Here is a 21,348-nt window from a genome sequence, read left to right as displayed (position 1 = left end):
CAGTTAATTACTGTATTAAATAAATTACATCAATCTTTAAAACACACATTTTAAGGTAATTAATATAAAATGGTAAAAATTATCAAGTCTTGATTTTGGTTTCTGATATTTGTTTAATATGATATTAGGAATATTTTGGTGTTTGGTGGTTTGGTGTTCAATGAAAAATCTTATAAAAATTTATCAAACAAAACTATATAGATGAAAGGAAAAAATATGAAGATTAAATTTTCATGATTACATGTATTTCAGTGAAAGATTGAATATGTCAAACAACATTTTTAAACCAAACTGTGGTTTGGGTCCTGTCTGTGTTGTTATTTCATCTAATTAATATCAAAATGTTTTTAAAGCAATCAAATCTTCTCATTATGTTTGTCCTCACAGAGCCCTTAAGCATTTCAAAAGATAATCCTTTAATGACACATTTATTATATTCCTTTGAAATCCCTTAATGATGTCATAATGATTAAGTGATCAATGTAAGAAACAAAATTATATGAAAATTTATTTATTTTTTACCACCAATTAAGAATCATAAAAGTGACTTTTCCAGTTTCATGCATCCTACTACTCCATCAAAGAGTATAGACACAGGTATGGTGCATTACTTGGTGACATCTACTTGTCTGAGCCATGTGAAGAAATTTCAATCAATGCACTGGAATAATGGAAGTCAAATTCAGTGTGCCTTTCTTCTTTGGCTAAAACAGCTATCAAGTATTTAGTCATTTCACACGCATCAGCTGCTGTAGAAAGGCTTTTTAGTATTACCAGAAAGGTGTACAGAACTGATCGCTGTTCTCTTAATGACATCACTTTTGACCTCTTATGATAATAAAGTTCAATGGACATATTGATTAACCAGTATTTGAAGTCTATGTCACTAACACTGTATATATATATCTACATATACCCCTGTAATATTTATCAATTTCTTATAAAAATCTGTTTTGTGAAATGTTTTTAGTTTTTATAGTGAAAAAGTAATGTGTAATGTAATGCATTACACAGGCAAAGTAATTGTAATGTAATTCATTACATGTGAGAAAAAATGTAATTGTAATTGTAATGGAAGAATCACAAAGTAATTGTAATGTAATGCATTACATTGCAATGTAATGGCCCCAGGCCTGCCCGTCATCATTTCACCAGAAACTGGTCTATTATAAGAGGGGGACCGGGCCTTTTTTCGGAACATCGGATTCGGGTGTTTTTAACTTACAGCTTGGGATTTTGGGATTGATTCTTTCGGGATCCGGGAATTCTTTTTTCCAATTTCGGAATGTCGGGTTTTAAATATCCTGGACTTCGGAATTACATGTTTTAAGCCCGGGATATCCGCGGAATCAGGACCCTCTTATAATAAGAGTGGTCATCTTATAATAAGAGAGGCCAGTGGCGGATCCAGAACTTTTCCTATGTAAGTGGGCCCTCTGACTGGCCTAAGGGAAGGCCCGCTCCAGATATGCTTCACTGATAATGATTCCCTATATAATCATCCAAATTTTTCCCACGAAAGGGGAGTGGCGAACCCCAGCCCCCCCCCCCCCTGGATCCGCCTATGAGAGGCGATCGCGTCTAGGCGGGCTGCTTTTTTTTCGAGCGATAACACCCCCTTTTTCATCTTAATTCAATGTTCTATATAGCGAAATTCATTTAAGCAAGAATTTTAAATAAAAAAAAAAGGTATTTCTTCTACTTAAAATATCAAAGCAGGTTTTGGCAACCATATCATAACAATTAATGTTTTTAAATAAATAAACAAATTTATCATCATCAGACAAATCATTAAAATCTACATTATATTTCATAGCTTCGCTATATAAACAAAAGCGCAAATCTGCATATAAAGGACATGATAGTATTACATGTTTTTCGTCTTCTATGTTATCATTACACATAAAACACACTCTTTCGTCTACATTTTTATTTTCATACCGCCCTGTTTCAATTCTCAACGGAGCTACTCCGCATCTAAATTTAGCAAAAGCACTTCTATATCTATAAGATAATTTTTTGGATAACTATAATTCACTTCCATAACTGTCTTTAAACAATTTATATAAGTCCGCAACTTTTTACCTACATCTTGTGTTAATATTCTATTTTGCCAATTTTCTATATACTTATCAAGTAAAAATTCTTCTATCTGCATAATATTTTGTTTACACAGTACATTATTTAAATCAGTATACAAATCTAAATTACATTCTTTAAACTAAGACATAATCCTAAAACACCAATTTCTTCTCTTATCAAGAGCATTTCTATAACACCATTTAAAAATTCTATAATTTAATCTATGATCCTCTATCTGTGCACATTATGTTACATCTAGCCCAGTGTCGAAAAACACAAGTCCACTGCTTAACACTTGGAGGTCTCCAGCCCATATCCCCTTGAATTGCATCGTTTGGGGTATATTTACCCACACCCATAAAAGACCTGATAGCTCTGTTCTGGACAGCATTTATACATGAAAAATCTCTGGTGCCCCAAATGGCTGCACCATAACTTATTACTGGCCAGACCAGGCTATCAAATAATTTAGTAAATGTACTGTACTGGAAACCTCCATCGGCCTTACTCTTTACAATAATCAAACTTAATGCCCTGTTCGCTGATTTGGCTAAAGCTTTAGCCATTACATCATAATTTAAAAATTCAGTTAATAGTAAACCCAGATATTGATAGCTTTGTACAATACATATCTGCTTATTATTAAATAAAAACACTGTTGTTGTCTGCTGTACAGAAGGATTTCTAAAGTGTACAATTTTAGTTTTGTCGTGATTAACATTTAATAACTTATTTTTACACCATATATTTAAAACCTCTAAGAGTAATTGCAAATCGCTTTCATTCTCTGCAATCAGTACAATGTCGTCTGCATATAACAAAATGCCAACTTTTTCACCATCAATATCAATACCAATATCTAATGCTTTAATATTTGTAACTAAGCTGTTTATAAAAATATTGAATAAAATTGGCGACAAAACACAGCCTTGTTTTAGGCCTGAATTTACACTAAACCAGCAAGGCCAAATTTCTGTCCCTATCCAATATACCCTCTTTTTCCGGTTGCAGTCCAAATTTCTCCAACCATCATCCCAGATGTCCTTTATTGTATTAACCTACCTATTGTATTTATTGTGAACTTGTTCTCGTCCTGAATATGCATGAAATATTTGCCACTTGACGTTAAGCAACCAACAATCAATCAATCAATACACTAAACCATTCAGTCATATGCCCATTTAATTTAATAGCACATTCAACTTGAGAATAAATAGCTTTAATAACACACAAAAAATGTTTACTTATACCAAGATCATTAAGATCATTAAACAATAAATTTCTATTAACTGTGTCATATGTCTTTTTAAAATCTACAAACACTGTAAACGTAGATAATTTTCGTAATTTTCTGGTTTCAATAATCGATGTTAGCGTACTCAAATGGTCAATAGTACTTCTACCCCCCCCCCCCCCCCGAAATCCGTTTTGCTCATCGTGTAAAATATTTTTAGTTTCTAACCAAGATACTATTCTATTATTTAAAATGCTACAAAATAATTTATAGCTACATGGTGACAATGTAATGCCCCGATATGAAAAAGGATCCCTAGTGTCTGTTGTAGAACACTTAGGTATATGTGTTATTATCCCTTTACTCCACATGGAGGAGATTTTACCAAATTTAAAACACTTATTAAATAAAATTATGTAAAACATTTAAAAGTAAATCATTTCTATATAATTCTATAGGTATCAAATCAATACCTGGCGCTTTGTCTTTTTTTGCTTTAATCAATACATTTAAAACTTCGTCAATAGTAATTTCACAATCTAAAAAACTCTAGGAAAGACAAAGACTAAAAGGTTATTGAAACATAGCCACATATATGATTTGTGCATACATAGCAGTGTTCTAGTCAGTATTTGAAAAGGGCAATGTGCTAGTCAGAAAAAGGGCAAGTCAACGCGTACATGTCATTGAAAAAAGGCTATTTTAAACTGAATTTGAGTGTAAGGGAACAGTACCCATCATATTTTTTTCTTTTTATCAAATAATAATTATTTAAAAAATATATAACATAAATACATACTGTCACCATGAGACACCCCTCATTGGTGAGAAGTTTTCTATATATAGAGTTGTTAGAAGTTATCCTCCTACATAAGTAAAAAATAAAATACATCTAGATGATACACGTTTAAAAGTTAAAAAATATATAGCATACATGTTCCTATTTATTTTATGGTGATTCATTTTCAAAACAGTGTATATTAATTGACAATGGACAAATTAATATACAAATCCTTGGACAAATTCAATACAAGTTATATATTGAAAGCTCCAAAATATTTTCAAAAGTCAAACACACCTAGGTGCGATCGATAATTTTACATTGGAATGTGATCTTTTGTTCTAACAACCAATCAAATTGCAGTTGCAGTAACTGTCTAGACAAACAAAAGTATGTCGTTTTGAGAGTGTTATTGCGTAAAACATTATACAGGGCCATAACTAGCCTCTTTTAATAGTGAGGCAGAATTTGACGAGCCAAGAAGCTCTGAGAAAAAAAAAACGCAAAGTCGTGCATTTTGAGAGTTTCCGGGACACTTTTTTACATTGAAAGTCAAACCAGAGACATATATATATGTAGTCTCGATCATCCAGCCGCTTTATTTTTCAAAGTAGAGCGTCTGGATGACAAGTGATATAAAATGGTAATTTATGACATTCGGAATAGTATCGGATTTTTTAGCTTGTATTTAAAGATGATGTCCAAGACGAATAACCAAGAATACGATAATACTATTTAAAAGTCCGAGTGTACCGATTGTTGTTTAAAGCTATTTATATTTTTTTGTGACGACATACAATTCGTGGAAAACACTAGGCAGCATGGGATCACCGAAGGAAAACAACAGCACACATCAAACTTTGGTAAGATTATATAACAACACAACCTGTTACATAAATTTTAATACAACCTGAAACATCGAGTAGTTATATTCTTTCATGCATGTCCGTGCTACGCAAGCAAGTTAATAATCATATACAATAAATGGCAATTTTTGTATTGACTGGGACCACTCGAACAGTCGTGTGTACGCTATAAATACATTTTGTGGTTGATTTGTAATATCTTTAACTTTATAAATACTTTATTGAAAAGTGCTATGAAATATGAACTTCATCCATGATAAGTTTATTGTATCTGTCTGTAGTGTATAAAGAAGTTCGCATTCTGATATGTGTAAAAAAAAAAAAGGGGGAGGAAGGGTGCGCAATGTTGTACACATTTAAAGAAGGAACGCAATCCAAAACCATTAGCAGAAGAAAAACAAACAAAGTATATCTAGAAGATACCAATTTGAACATATACCAAACGGTAAAAAAAAATTATGCTCGAATTTTTTTAATAAATGCATATAAATAACATATAAGAAGTGGGACACGTTGTTATAAAAAGTAATTTAATATACTGTTAGTAAACAAATATAAAAAGAAGATGTGGTATGATTGCCAATGAGACAACTATCCACAAAAGACCAAAATGACACAAACATTAACAGATATAGGTCACCGTACGGCCTTCAACAATGAGCAAAGCCCATACCGCATAGTCAGCTATAAAAGGCACCGATAAGACAATGTAATTAAAACAATTCAAACGAGAAAACTAACGGCCTTATTTATGTAAAAAAATGAACGAAAAACAAATGTGTAACACACAACCGACAACCACTGAATTTCAGGCTCCTGACTTGGGACAGGCACATACATAAATAATGTGGCGGGGTTAAAATGTCTGCACTGGTCAACTGGACAATACTTTTTTTGCACTTTTTAAAGGCACTTTTTTCCATACTCATAAAATTCATAAAAGAATACATGCAATGTTGTCTGTGAATATATACCAATTGGCTTTCTAAACCTTGAAATAAAACCATGACATGAGGAAAATACTGAAAATTCGATTTTATCCAAAACAGTTGATCCAGCATCAATGAAAGGAGGTGTCAATGAGGCAGCAACCGGTGAACCCAGTAATATACATTACCAAAAGTAGACATCAACATGATTAAGAGGTCAAACTGTAGACTAAAACAAAAATTGAGGAGAGAAGTACCAAAAGGTCAACATTATACAAATAAAAAGATGCGGTATGAATACCAATGAGACAGTTATCCACCTAAGTTCAAACGAGGTGGATGTGAGTAATTATAGGCAACTGTATGGCCTTCAATAATGATAAAAAATAATGCATGATTTTGATAGAGAATACAAACAGGGAATGTGTCAAAGAGACATCAACCCGACAAAAGAACAGGAAACAATCCAATGCCACCAATGGGTTGTGTCATCAACACAGCGAGATAATCTTGCATGCCGTAGCGGGATTCAGCTTGCACCAAGACATTTTAAAATGTATATTTATATAAGATGCTTTTCCAAACATTTTGTTTTTCATATATGCTATGCTGGTGACCAAAAACTAATATGATTTTAACATTTACTTTCTTTTGTAGACAAACCAATGAAGATTCCTAGACACAGATATTATGTGTAAAATGTGAAGAATTAAAAAAAAATCTATAATACTTGAATTTTCATTGTATCTTAAACAGCTCCAATTTTATAAGAAAAAAAGATTCAAAAATAAATAAAACAAAAATCAAGAATCACATTGTTGTCAGATATGTCAGAGAATTAAACAAATTAAAAATCATATAAGAAATTTAACAGTTTTCACGTTTGAATTGTATCTCATTTTAATTACCTGTCTGGCCCTTCTCAGTTATTTATATGGTATGGAGTTTTCTTAATATTGAAGGCCGAGCAGTGATTATATTTGCGAACATCCATGTCATTTGAACTCTGCTAGGTTGTTGCCTCATCAGCAATCACACCAATCTCCTTATTTTATATAAAGGTTCACATGTACAGTAGAATTTTTGTGAAGTTGCCCTTTAATACATGATGGATATAGGAATCGACTTCGTATTACGTGTGAACTCAGCATAATAGTTTGTAGTAGGAGAATACACACGTTATCATGCAGCATGGGATAAATCCCATTCCATCTTTTCCATGTGATTGATTCAAACATGTATTCAAAGACTTTAGAGTATTGGGTTTTTTGAATGACTGGTTAACTTATGTATTTCTTCATGGACACGGAGACTGGCAAAGTGGTATTGTGTTAAGACTGGTCCCTAAATGTTTTCTTCAGAAAAGGATTAGGCGATATTATTGTGAAACATTCATACTATTATGTCGTTTGCAATTTAAAGATCAGTTAATTTTGTAAATAAAAATTGAGTTGGCTCATTGTATGATCTCACTGATCTGCCAGTAATAAGATGTTATGGAGTTTTTCCTACATTGAAATCTAAGTATTTGTATGAGTTGTTTTTTTCTTTCCATAAACGCGTAACTTGATGTGTGCTTTTCGAGTAAGGTAAGTTCGTCAGATATCTGAAAGATTATATAAAAAGGAAAGCATAAATTATAACAAGAATTTACAGAAATAAGAATAACGTGACAAAACTAAGAAAAAAGGGAAAAAATAAAGGAAACAGACTAATGTGGATACAATATAGATCAATATACCGACTGTTGGTTGCTTAACGTCAAGTGGCAAATATTTCATAGAATAGAGAGTGTATGCTATAATACAAAAATATAGAAAAATGGCATTTTATAGTATGAAGAGAAGAGAATATTAAACGTGGTGTGTTATAATATACAAATAGATTGATTTTGGGTTGCTTGGTTATCGTCTTGTGGTACATATATAGGGTAATGTTCAGGACGGAAAAAATGACAATAAATATAAAGATGAGGTCCTAGATTATAGACGTTCGGGATACATGTCGGAGAAACTATAACCCACCAGAAAATTAGGGTATATTGTATGGCTTTATGTACAACAGTCCCCTTTGATACGGATCCCTGGGCTCTCTTAGCGCACAGCGGAGCGTGGTATTCCCTATACACAAACAGTGGTTGATCCAGACCTTGTTATAAGGAGGGTACTCTACAGTCATACTACATTGTTTCCCTATATAATCAACCAAATTTTCCCACGAAAAAAATCCTGTCTTAATTCTTAAATTTTTTTTTTACATGATGTGTCACAAAATTCAGGAAAAAAGACCACCGCTAATTACAGTTTTTGATCGTTCTTTTAAAATTGCCCATCTTCAAGTTGGGTAAAATAGGGTCAACTAAAAAATGTCAGCTTCAATAATCACATAATTTTTATACATGTAACGTTACTCTGTTTACCGTTTGTATTAATTGTTTCCATATATAATGGGGATAGCGGAAGTGCTATTTATAGATATGTTTTATATTTAATTATTAGTTACGCCCCCTATAAATATCTGACCAGTCCGGTTAATCACCCCAGACGCTATATTTAAATATGCGTCTGGGTTATCGAGACTAATATATGTCTCTGGTCAAACGCAATTAATTTTTAGCTATTTTTTCGACAATATTCTGGTCTCAAAGCAAAAACATGGTAATTTATTTTAAGACTTTTAGATTTTATTGATAACATTAATAGACCGACATGAAGGAATTATAGATTAAAGCTATCTTTTTTCCAGCATGTTGTACTTTATGTCAGAAGAAAACAAGAATAGATGCCAATGAGGCAGTACTTGAAGAGGGAAATGAGGTAATGATAATATCTTGTTTAAAAGTAACCACAAAAGGTTTTTAGTAACATATGTCATACAAAGTCTTCACATGCCAGGATATAGGCTCATTTTACTACATTCCCCGAGTCGAGAAGCCTTGAAAAATTTATATTATATTGGAAAGTCTATATAAAAAAGAAGATGTAGTATGATTGCTGATGAGACAATTTTCTACAAGATATCAAATGACACGGAAATTAACAACAATAGCCGGATAGGTCACTGTATGGCCTTCAACAATGAGCAAAGCCCATACCACATAGTCAGCTATAAAAGGCCCCAAAATGACAAATGTAATACAATTTAATTATCAGAGAAAACTAACGACCTAATTTCTGTAAAAAAAAAAATGAACCAAAAACAAATATGTAACACATCAATAAAGGACAACCACTCAATAACAGTTCTGACTAGGGACAGCCACATACATACAGAATGTGATGGGTTAAACATGTTAGAGGGATTCCAAACCTCCCCCTAACCTGGGACAATGGTGTTACAGTACAACATAAAAATCTATTTCACAAATGATACTATAACTGAACAGGGTATGTTTATTCTCTATGCAAAAATGGTCTAAGGATGATGCAAAAGACAAAGAAATGGCACTTTATCACTCTCCTCCATAATGACGCTTTTTGACGCCACCCCCTTTACTCCATAATGACGCCTTTTGATGCCTGTGTAGTACCTCAGTTGAAACAATTTGACTACAGAGTGTCTGTAGAAAATTTATATCCAATTTGACAATGGTTTCTATTCAATATATTGTACATATTTACAATAATATATATATATATACATATATAAATGTCTAAGAATATAACTAAAACACACTAATTGATACATTAAAAAGTTCTATTAGATGTTGAATAGAAATACGCAATATTTCGCTAAACAAATTAGCTTCATCAGGCGTGTGCATCTCTCAAGGTGAAATCGGATGCATGACAGAAAAATATTTTTGTAGCTTAATGTATACAAGATTTGAGGGATGGGTGTAACATATTAATTCGGTCATATATGTTTGTTAGATGATGTTTGTAGCTACAACTACATGAAGTTGGAATAAAAGTTTAACACATTTATAGATGTTCGATTAATTGTATGAATTTTTATAAATTAATTTGTATGATTTCAAGATAACTATGGTTTTGATTTGCTTTGAAATCTTTTTTCGTCTCTCTCATTGAGTCCATCAGGTTCAAGAGTTCGTAACTGGTGCATCCAAAATCTCTCTCTTTTTTGTCATCCTTGTGTATCCCAATTTTGATTTTTCTCAATGATTTGAAATGTGATGTTTTCAAAATCATGTCCTGCTCTTAAAAGGTGTCTTGTAATTGGGCAGTTCCTTTCTTTTGTATAAAATGACCGATGGTTATTTAGTCGGATGTTAAATGGGGTTTCTGTTTCACCATCATATTGTAATTTGCAAGTTCCACACGTTAGAACATAAATGCAATTTTGCGTTTTGCAATTTGATGTTATAAATATGTTGTAATTTTTCTTTGTGACTGTGCTGATGAACTGGGTTTCTATATTGGCGACTTTGCAGCACTTACAATTGCCCCTTCCGCATTGTTTATAACCTCCGATTGTTGATATCTCCCGTTTAGATACTTTGGATGATACTAGAATATCTTTGAGGTTTTTTGGTCTGCGGTAAGCCATAACGGGAGGTGATGGAAAAATCTCGCTTAAGGAAGGATCATTTTCAATAAGACGCCAGTGTTTGTGGACAATTGATGAAATATTTGTCAGATGAGGATGAAAGCTAACAACAAACGGGATTTTATTTGTCTGGCCGGCCGTCTTTTCTTTGTATTCAAGTAGGTTTGTTCGTTCTTTTTCGTTTGCTTTTCCGAAAGCTTCTGAAATACTTTTGTTCTTATAACCTCTTGATTTGAGTTGCTGTCTGAGTTGCCCTAAACGATGGTTTAACTTTGATTCCGATGAACAAATCCGTTTTAACCTGATGGCTTGGCTGTACGGAATGCTCCGGGAGCAGTGTTTCGGGTGACAACTCTTCGGAGAGAGAAATTGGTGTTTATCAGTTTTTTTGGTGTGAAGGTCTGTTGTCATGACTCCGTTTTCTAAAGTTATGGTGGTGTCGAGAAACGCAATTTTCTCATTTGAAACTTCAGATGTGAACTTGATCGATTGATGAAAGTTGTTACAGAAATCGAGAAATTCTTGCAGGCGTTCTGCAGTTTCGTTCCATTTGATGTCGATGTCATCAATATAACGGAGCCAAGACAAGGGTTTGTATGGTACATTCGAAAGGATGCGTTCTTCGAGACTCCCCATGAAAATGTTGGCAAAAGAAGGTGCCATTTTGGTTCCCATACTGGTACCGTCAAACTGCAAGTAGTGCTGGTCGTTGAATACAAAATTGTTGTTTTCAAGCACTAGTCTCAGCAACTGAACCAGACAGTCTGTTGGGGGATGTTTATCCTTACGATTGTTCCATACCTGTTCACAAGCGACTATTCCTTCATTTTTGGGAATATTTGTGTACAAAGAAGACACATCCATCGATACCAAAATTGTGTTGTTTGGTAAGGGGTTTAATGAATCCATTTTCCTCAAATAATCTGTAGTATCTTGAATGTAAGATGGCATTGTTCTAACATGTGGTCTGAGATGGTCATCCACGAATTCAGATATTTTTTCGGTTGGATGGCCATTTGCAGAAACTATCGGTCTTCCCGGAATCCCTTCTTTATGGAGTTTTGGGAGCAAGTAAAATCGACCGGCTGTGCAGGTTTCATCAGGTCGTAGATAGTTGTACGTGTCGTCATCAATATGTTTTTTGCTGTTCATGTCTGAAAGGACCTCATTAATTTGTTTACTTATTTCTTTTGTAGGATCACTTTCTAAATGTTTGTAAAACTTTGTATTTGAAAGCTGACGATTCCCTTCTTCAATGTAGTCGGTTGTGTTGATCACTACAACTGCACTTCCTTTGTCTGCTTGTTTATATATATATATATGAATTTTATAGTAAATCACGTATTATCATCAGTATACTGTATCACGGACATTTTAATTTATTTTTTTCAGGTGAATAAACCAGCTTAATGTACAATCAATTCAGCCGTTCAGAGAGAGTTTGAGTATAGCTTAATGTGTATTTTAATTAATGAAATATCTGAGAGTCTCATGATGAACAAGAAAAGTCAGTACCAAATTTATAAAACAATAATTATCTTTGAGAGAAATCTTGGAAATTGATATATTAGTACATTGTAGTACGCAAACTTGTATGCTGTTTATAGTGTTGATTTTATTTTTTTCTCCATTTTAATTAGCTGAATCCATTTTGTTCAAATAATTATCATTCTTTCATATAGTGATTTTTTTTCTTATCAGAATTATAAATTTACTTCCACTATTTAGAAGATATTTTGTTAAAATGCTATTGCCCTATATATTTAGTTAAGATACAAGGAAATAATTGCTGTTTAAATTTATAATTTACTATAAATTAAGAAGAAAAGTGAATATGCCAACATGTCCAGAAAAGATGGAAACAACAGAAGATGTAAGTTATCAGTCACAACATTAAAACACACTTCACCATATTTTGCTCTAAAATAGTACAATATATAAAAAAGAAGATGTGGTATGATTGCCAATGAAACAACTATCCACAAAAGACCAAAATGACACAAAAATTAACAACTATAGGTCACCGTACGGCCTTCAACAATGAGCATAGCCCATACCGCATAGTCAGCTTTAAAAGGCCCAGATAAGACAATGTAAAACAATTCAAACGAGAAAACTATATTTCCTAACAACAATTCATCAAGGAACATGCTATGAAGACTATAAACTATAGTTAACTGTGCAAAGAGTGTATTATATGCACATGCTGAGCAATAATATCTAACATCAAGACATCTAATAAAAGGGATATTTCCCCATTAACAAAGTTCCATAACTCATCAGTTCAATATAAATCAAAATTTGCCATTTCACTATATCCAAGGTTGTGTACTCATTTTAAGAAATTTTCCATTCTAAATTTTATTCATTTTAATGTACTCATTTTAAAAATAATTCCATTCTCAATTTATTTTATGAAATAGAACTGTTAATAGCAAAGTGTACAGAAAGAAAATGTTATATCTAATATGACCTGTCCTTGATAGGTGTATAGAATTGCACCCCTAAAAATTATTACTTGAATAATAACATAAATAAGATGTGGTATAACTGCCAACAAAACATCTCTCTACTAGAGAGGTAAGTACAACATAGACATAAACAACTATAGGTCAGCCATGAACACTCAGAGTCAATATTTTATGTGCCTGTGACTTAGCTTTATTGTAGTATCAGTTGTTACTCTGTTTTTAAACTTGTAAAAAACAGATTTATCTGACATATTCCAAAGATAAAAAAAGGGAAATACCAGATCATCATGAAGTCACCTTTAACCTTTTATTTTTCAGAGTGATGTAACAAAGACAAGAGGATTGAATTTGAGTGAATGCAGTAGCATGATTTCTGAAAGTAGCATGGAATTTTTATCACAGGTATTATTTTGTATTTTTTTTTCTTTTTTGCTTATTCTTATTTCTTGACCAATTTCAATGGATTTTTTCAAAGTTATTTCTTGAAGTTCTTTGATATGCCTAATGTAACTGTGTATTCTTATTTTTGATATTGGGTCCTCTTTTCAAATTGGTCAACATTACAGGTAAAAAAGTGACTAAGTTTGATTTAACAAAAAATGAATACTTGGGGTTCTATGATATTCTAAATCTAACATTGTACTTATATTTTAGATATTGGACCCAATTTTCTATTCTGTCTACAGGCCCAAAAGGGTCCAAAATTAAACTTGGTTTGATTTGATAAAAAAAATGAAATTTTTGGGTTCTTTGATATGGTGAATCTTACCATATTTAGAACTTGGATTTTGTGACACATTATCAAATTGGTCCTCAATTAGTTATAACTTTATATGAATAGAGATAAACTGAATTCAGCAAAAAATTTAAATGAAGTCAGATCTACAAATAAGTCGAGCAGAACAAAAATTATCAATTGACTCACTATTGGAGTTATTGCCCTTCAAAGTCATTTTTTTACAATATATAATTACTGAGATCGTCTTCCATGAAACTCCTAGGCCAGATTCAAGCAAACTTGGCCACAGTCATAACTACTCTGGTTATCTATTATTATTTTAACATTCCTCAGTTCTGTCTGTTTACAATGGATGATTACTTATTTTTGTAGGAGATATTAACATCAATTTAACCTTAAATTAATTTTGTCTCAAATAATCATGTGAATATAATGTAAAACCAGTAGAAACATAGTTTTCATGATTATATATTGTGATATTAACATGATAATCTCATGTCTTAACAAATTTGGCTTACTATTTTAATGCTCAACTTGTGTTATCTTTATGTTAGAATTACATTTTTCTCACTCTCAGTCTGTGAACAAAAAACATTGAATTGATATTCCTATTTTCATTTGCTCTCTTCAAATTTTAGAATTAAATTATAAATTTTAAATTTTTAGGTGATAGCACCATGTATAGAATATTGGGGCAATGTGGAGCACAAGTGAAAACAAGTCTTGAAGGCATAGATTACTCTGTTGCTGAAGGAGGACGTTCATTTTGTACCATCATAGATATCCTATAAGAACTAGCTAAGATTGACATAATTGATCGAGAAAAACACAAAGAATTTTCTTCATTGCTTCTGCAGTGAAAACAGTATCTACGAACAGATTTCAAGGTAAAATTGAGAATGGAAATGGGGAATGTGTCAAAGAGGCAACTACCGGACCATAGAACAGACAACAGCAGAAAGTCACCAACAGGTCTTCAATGCAGCCAGAAATTTCAGCACCCAGAGGCATACTTCAGCTGGCCCCTAAACAAATATATATACTAGTTCAGTGATAAACTCCAAATTGTACAAAAGAAACTAAAATTAAAAATAATACAAGACTAACAAAGGCCAGAGGCTTCTGACTTGGGACAGGCACAAAAACGTGGCGGGGTTTAATATGTTTATGAGATCTCAACCCTCCCCCATACCTCTAATCAATGTAGAAAAGTAAACGCATAACAATATGCACATTAAAATTCAGTTCAAGAGAAGTCCAAGTCTGATGTCAGAAGAAAGAAACTAAATAAAATGACAATAATACCTAAATAACAACAGACTACTAGCACTAAACTGACATGCCAGCTCCAGGTAGTTTAAGGAATTTATAAAGAAAAAAACCAAGAATAAACACAATGAAATGTCTTGTTAAGTTGTATTGTTCATAATTGAATTTTTGTTGAAACGGAAAAAATAATTATTCTGCAAGTATTTCATTGAATTCACATGTCAAAGATCAATGTAAATGGAAGTCAAGTTCAGATAAATTCTTTAAGACAAACACATATAGGCTGTAAAATCATTCCTGGTACAGCAAATTCATTTAACCTATTGCTTAAGTCTCTTAGAAACAAAACTCACCAAGAAAACTTAATTTTTACCAAAGAACCATCAAATGAGTTGAAGGCAAGATAACACAGCCAGAAATACATATCCGTCTATGACATGTATGATATATAGAAGGAAGATGTGGTATGATTGATAATGAGACCAACTCTTCACCATGTTCACAAGATACAACTCTTCACCATGTTCACAAGAGATTCAATAATATTGAATTTGGCAACTATAACAAGTCACTTTACATCTTTCAACATTCAGCAAAACCCATACTGAATAGCTATTAAAGCTTAATATAAGCATGATAAGTCTTTACATTTAAGGAGGATTAACCTGATTCACTAACTATGCTAATGTTATATAGAAAAATATGTTAATAGAAATGTGATAGTTTGAAAATAATGCTTTCCAAGGTTCCTGTAATTGTTACATAATAGTTTCCTTTGTGATACGATTAACTTCATACAAATGAAATCTAAAATTGAATATGAAAATTACAGTTTGAGATGATAATATTATCAAGTACATTTTTTTCAGTTTTGAGTGAAGATGACAAATACCAATCTTCAGAAGAATCTGATCAAGGTATGTGTTTAGTAACAGATCCAAATTAAACCAGAGTCATGTATTTTTTTTAACTATAGATTTTTTTTACTGATAATTTGTATAATAATGAAGATTCTGTCAAGTTGGAACTCAATTATTAGAAGGGAAAATGTTCTTAAAGTCAATATCTACCTTCTTCCTGTTTTCATCCAAATTTATATTTATTAAATGTTTCATTTATACATGTTATAAGAGTTTTAAATACCCTCAAATAATACTTTTAAAACCTTTAAATTGAAAACTATTAGATATTGTTTTTGGTTGCATGAAGCTATTTTGGCTTTAAGAAGCCTCTTGTTGAATAATGTTCCTGCCACTGAAGTAAATTGATGTAAATTGCTATCAGAACAAGTTATTATTTCCTGTCATATATTTTTCAGAAGTGCAGAATAACACGCTTACAAATCTGACGAATGTGATGAAAAATCGAAAGCCAGGAAGAGCAGGTAAACATAAAAATTCATTTTATTATTCCCCAACTACGATAGTAGAGTGGCATTATGTTTCTAGTCTGTGCTTCCATTTGTCTGTCCGTTCATCCCACTTCACAATGCTTCAGGTTAATGATTATGCGAATGGGGCTTCCTTGTACTTTGGACAAATTTATTTGTTTTATAAATAAAAAGAGATGTTGAGTATTCACCAGTTAGACAGCGTTCCAACAACAGTAAATAACAAAATGACAGTTGTCAGTCAGGGGTACTACCTGTACAAGTAATTTTTTATTTACTTGAAGAGGTAAAAAAAAAATTTTAAGTGAATTATAATTTGTGAATAATCTCCCTTGAATTTTTGCAAAAAATGTACTTATATAAGTGATAGTTTTTTACAATCCCAACAAATATCTCAAATATTGAAATGTCAAACATGCCGTTTTAATGATTTTTCCCAGCTTAGCACATAATTTTTTTATTAGAGTTCAATGTTTCATCTCATTAGATCAACAAAGAAACTGATTGTGCAAATATGTAAAGTATTAAGTATCAAAGATTAAAATTATGTTATTTTCTTAGTTTGATATTTTTTTTTTATTGCTTACTGGGATAAATTAGCTGTCTAGTTATAATCAAAGTTAAGTTATTTTTGATAATGCTGATTTGTATTCAGATCGAGTGTATTAATCTTATAAATATTGACAATTTACATTTTTAAGAAAAAATATGATTTGTTTGTTTCCAGCAAGGAAAAAACCAAAGCGTAAAGGAAAAATACAGGTCTTGGAAACATCATATGAAACAGTCAACAAAGTACATGATGGCATCTGCTGTGAGAAGGAATGTGTAAAAAAGATAAACACAGTGATGAAACTACGTAAAGCATTTTACAACATGACTCAAAGAAAGCAATCAAAGTTCATTCTTGATACTCTTCCGTAAGTTCTACCGTTTAAATAATATGTAGCAAAGAAAAAATAAATACAGTCCTAAGCATTCTAATTAGATATTAAAGTCACTTGAAAAGGAGTTCCAAAACATTTTAATGTTCAGGATATTTTTGCACGCATATACATGTACTCAAATAAGTCCTATATTCTGTATGCATTTCTTTAAAGCCCCATTCTGTTGTACTGTTCATCCTATGTTTGAATATATAAGAAGGAAAAAAATCTAATGGAGGACCAAAGCAAATTTAAGCAGAAATTGACATTGAAAGTTTTGCTTATTTTACATGTATTAGTTTGTGATTTAATAGGTCAGTTTATGGGTGGTAGGTCAATGATATTTGGTATGCAGTTGTATAAGCATTGGCATATCTCATTTCCATGGAGATAATTTGCCCCCCCCCTCCCCCCCCCCCCCCCCCCCCCCCCCCCCCTTAGTCATGGTCTATTAACTTTGATAATTTTTCTTGGTTATTATGTATTAGTTTGTGATTTAATAGGTCATTTCGAGGGGAACCATTAGTGGTAGGTCAATGTTGATTGAAGACTTGTTTAGCCTTGCAACTCAGTCTTGTTTCATTGACTTGGAGAATATTTGCATAACTTGTGTAAGAGGTTAAAGTATTGCGGTTTTGATTTCAACATTTGCATTATGAAAATTACAAAAAGTCGAGACATATCTCTGTGATAACAGTTTATTTAATTTTTCTCCTGCTAAATCATAAAATTTATTTTTTGATATGCAAAATGTATGAAAAAGCATTTATTTAAAGATTACATACAGGATACATGCTGATATTAATTTTGAGTCATAAGTTAAATTTGTTATTTATGTTATTTGCATGACTTTATTAGTTTATACACTTATGATATTAATTTTCAGGAAATCGTATGCAGTTGAAGACATCAGTCCAACTTTTGTAGTTGATCAGAAGCGTGTTTGCCATGATGCTTGGAAATTGGTGCATGGAATTAAAGAAAGAAGGTATTTGTACTTTAAATTTGTCTTCTTTGGTTACTGTAAATTCAGAAATTATTGCGAGGATTTTATTATTGGGCATAATGCGACAGAGTTGTAAACGCAATAATCAAAACTCGCATTTTGTAATATTTTAACTGAATTAAGCATGACTTTTCTCAAAATCGTAAAAATTAAAATTGCATTCAAGTTTAAAATGACAAAATCGCAATAATAAGTGCACGCAATAATTTCTGAATTTACAGTATATTGAAAGTTGTATAATTAGATGGATATATTTAAGGAATGACTTATTTTTTCTGCATGTCTATGAAGAAATAACATAAAAAATGTGGTGCACACTGAATAATGCACAGAGATGGTTATTTTGAATAGACTGAAAAAATATTACAGTTTTATCTTATAATTTAAATCTCAATTCCATTTTTTACTAGCGTAAATCATGAAAAAAACGTTGATGACATCATGGTCACATGACAAAATTGATATGATAAACAAATGATGTCAGCCAATCAGTAGATGTGTTTCTTCCAAAATTAAGTTATATTAATTTAGCATGTCATAAGGCTCAAAAAATCATATTATAATTTGTGGATCACAATGACTCATTATGGCACCTTTGATTGTAAAAAACAGAAAGAAGGCAGAAATTATGAAAACCGAAAAAAAGCCACACTAATTAAAGGAGACAATTAAATATATTGGGTTTGTACAGAATAAAACATTTTTTTTTTTAAATTTGAAGTGAACATATAATGATATTGCATAGGGCAGATTAAGTTTTACCCTTGTGTCTGTAAGTCTACAAACGTCCTCATGTGTGTGTGTCAAGAAATTGGTTCCTGTTCTCTAAAGTAAATTTGCTTTTACCAAACATTATGAAACTTATACACAATGCTTATTTTAACAAAACACAGATAAATAAAAGAAGATGTGGTATAATTGCCAATGAGACAACTTTCCACAAGAAACCAAATGAAAACAGAAATTAACAACTATATGTCACTGTTATGCCTTCAACAATGAGAAAAGCCCATACCAGATAGTCAAGTTTGAATTTTGGTAGCGTTTCAGTTCTCTTACTTTATTTGCCTTAGTATACCAAATGTTATGAAAATTATACATCATGCTCATTACCACAACACTCAGTTCAAGTATGAATTTTGGAAATTAACTTTAACCATTCTTGAGTTTTCCCCCTTTATATGCTGGACGGGCTCCATCTGTGTCATGGGACACATTCCTAGTTTGTTTTTTCAAGAAAGTTGTTAGAAAATATTATTTTGATTTTTTATGGAGAAAATTTCAGAGTTTATGGTGGAAAAAAAAGATGCTTAGTCTAAATATTAGGAAATATATGATTTTTTCTTCAAACAATGTCAAGGGAAGACTATATATTGAAGTGCTAGATTAAGTAATAACTGCTTTTATTTTCAGGTTTAGGTATATCAAATCCAGACTACATGAAAACAGATTGCCAGAAGATTACAGGACAGGTCAACAGTATCTCAGCACAAGGTGTATTTCAGCAATGATGTATTTTAAAAAATATGCAGAAACTTTGGGGAACAGCAACCAGATTGTCCAGAAATCCACCTTCCATCTTGTTTGACGAAGATAGCTGTATTCAAAGATTATAAGCTTCAATGTGATGTGTCACAACAGCCTAGCATAAGTTTATCAAGCTTTTATGAGATGTGGCGTAAATAATTTTCACATGTAAAGTTAAGAAAGGTATTTAAATTAAAAAATTTTTTTATAGTCTTTTGGTCTGTTGTGTCAGCAGTTTTAAAATGTTTATACCAACTGAACATTCAACTACTTACTTAATTGATCTTTGGGTTGATAGTCGTCTTGTCCAGAAAATTTGATCAGTTATTATAAGAATAGAACAATTTTTTTTATTCATTTCAAATAATTGCAAGGTATGTTTGTAAAAAAAAGATTGCAGAACCGTGACCATATTTCATGGATCAGTTGTTACTTGTTCAATACGTAGAATGCACTCTTCTAATATGTTTTGACAATACTACATGTACTATGAGTTTTTGTGTAATACATTTTCCATGTTTTTGAGTATTTCTGAACAAAATGACTTCATATTTAAGCAACAGTGATGATTTATATTTGTAATTGCAAGACATTTAATTCTTCTTTTGCAATTCATTTAATTGGTCATATAAGATAAAAATTCATTTGGTTAATTGTATGGTACACTTTGCAAACATGCAGCCTTAACGTGCTTAACTTCATCGTTCTATGTACATTATTTGGAAAAATATACTCTTCATATATGACAATTGACACTTTTTTTGTTTAAATTTAATAGCACCAGAAGCTGTCAAAATGTACAGAGTGTACACTGTTTAAAGAAGCACTCCTTACAAAGCTCACAAAAGAACAAAAAGAAGAATTACTGATGAAAAGGAAAGCACATTTTGCATTGCAACTGTAAGTAAATATCTAGGTACAATCTTGGCTAATTAGCAAAATCTTAAAAGTATGAATTGTTTATTAAGTTGTAGTTTGTATTATATGTTATATAAAAAAGAAGATGCGGTATGATTGCCAATGAGACAACTCCAGAAGTGACCAAATGAGACAGAACTTAACAACTTTAGGTCACATAATGTTCTACAAGAATGAGTAAAGCCCATACCCCATAGTCAGCTATAAAAGGCCCCCATAAGATAATGTAAAACAATTCAAACAAGAAAACTAACAGCCTTATTTATATAAAACAAAAATGGAAAACTTTTTGGTTGCACATTGGTATCACGTTGGCGTCATCGTCTTCATCCAAAGACATTTGGTTTTCGCACTCTAACTTAAGTAAAAGTCAATAGAAATATATGAAATTTAGACACAAGGTTTATGACCATGAAAGGAAGGCTGGGATTGATTTTGGGTATTTTGGTCTCAACAGTTTAGGAAAAAGGGCCCAAATTAGCATTGTTCTTGGTTTTTGCTCTATAACTCAAGTATTAGTAAACAGAAATCTATGATATTTTAACATAAGGTCTATGGCCACACAAGGAGGGTTGGAATAGATTTTGGTAGTTTTAGTCCCAACAGTGTAGGATTTAGGAACCAAAAACAGGTCCCAAATAAGCATTTTTCTTGGTTTTTTTAACAATACCTTTAGCATAAGTTAATAGAAATCTATTAAG

General features: G+C 31.8%; 1 long non-coding RNA gene across 1 annotated transcript; it reads left to right on the top strand.

Annotated features, from left to right (window-relative positions):
• The first annotated feature begins 12,162 nt into the window (after positions 1-12,162).
• Positions 12,163-18,157, top strand: LOC134713944 (uncharacterized). Its single transcript, XR_010106439.1, has 6 exons — positions 12,163-12,274; positions 13,191-13,274; positions 14,278-14,498; positions 15,750-15,797; positions 16,199-16,264; positions 18,083-18,157. It is a non-coding gene; the product is annotated as an uncharacterized LOC134713944 (long non-coding RNA).
• The last annotated feature ends 3,191 nt before the right edge of the window (positions 18,158-21,348 follow it).

Source organism: Mytilus trossulus, chromosome 4, assembly GCF_036588685.1.
Source record: "Mytilus trossulus isolate FHL-02 chromosome 4, PNRI_Mtr1.1.1.hap1, whole genome shotgun sequence".
NCBI lineage: Eukaryota > Metazoa > Mollusca > Bivalvia > Mytilida > Mytilidae > Mytilus > Mytilus trossulus.
This window is presented reverse-complemented; position numbering and strand designations above follow the sequence as displayed.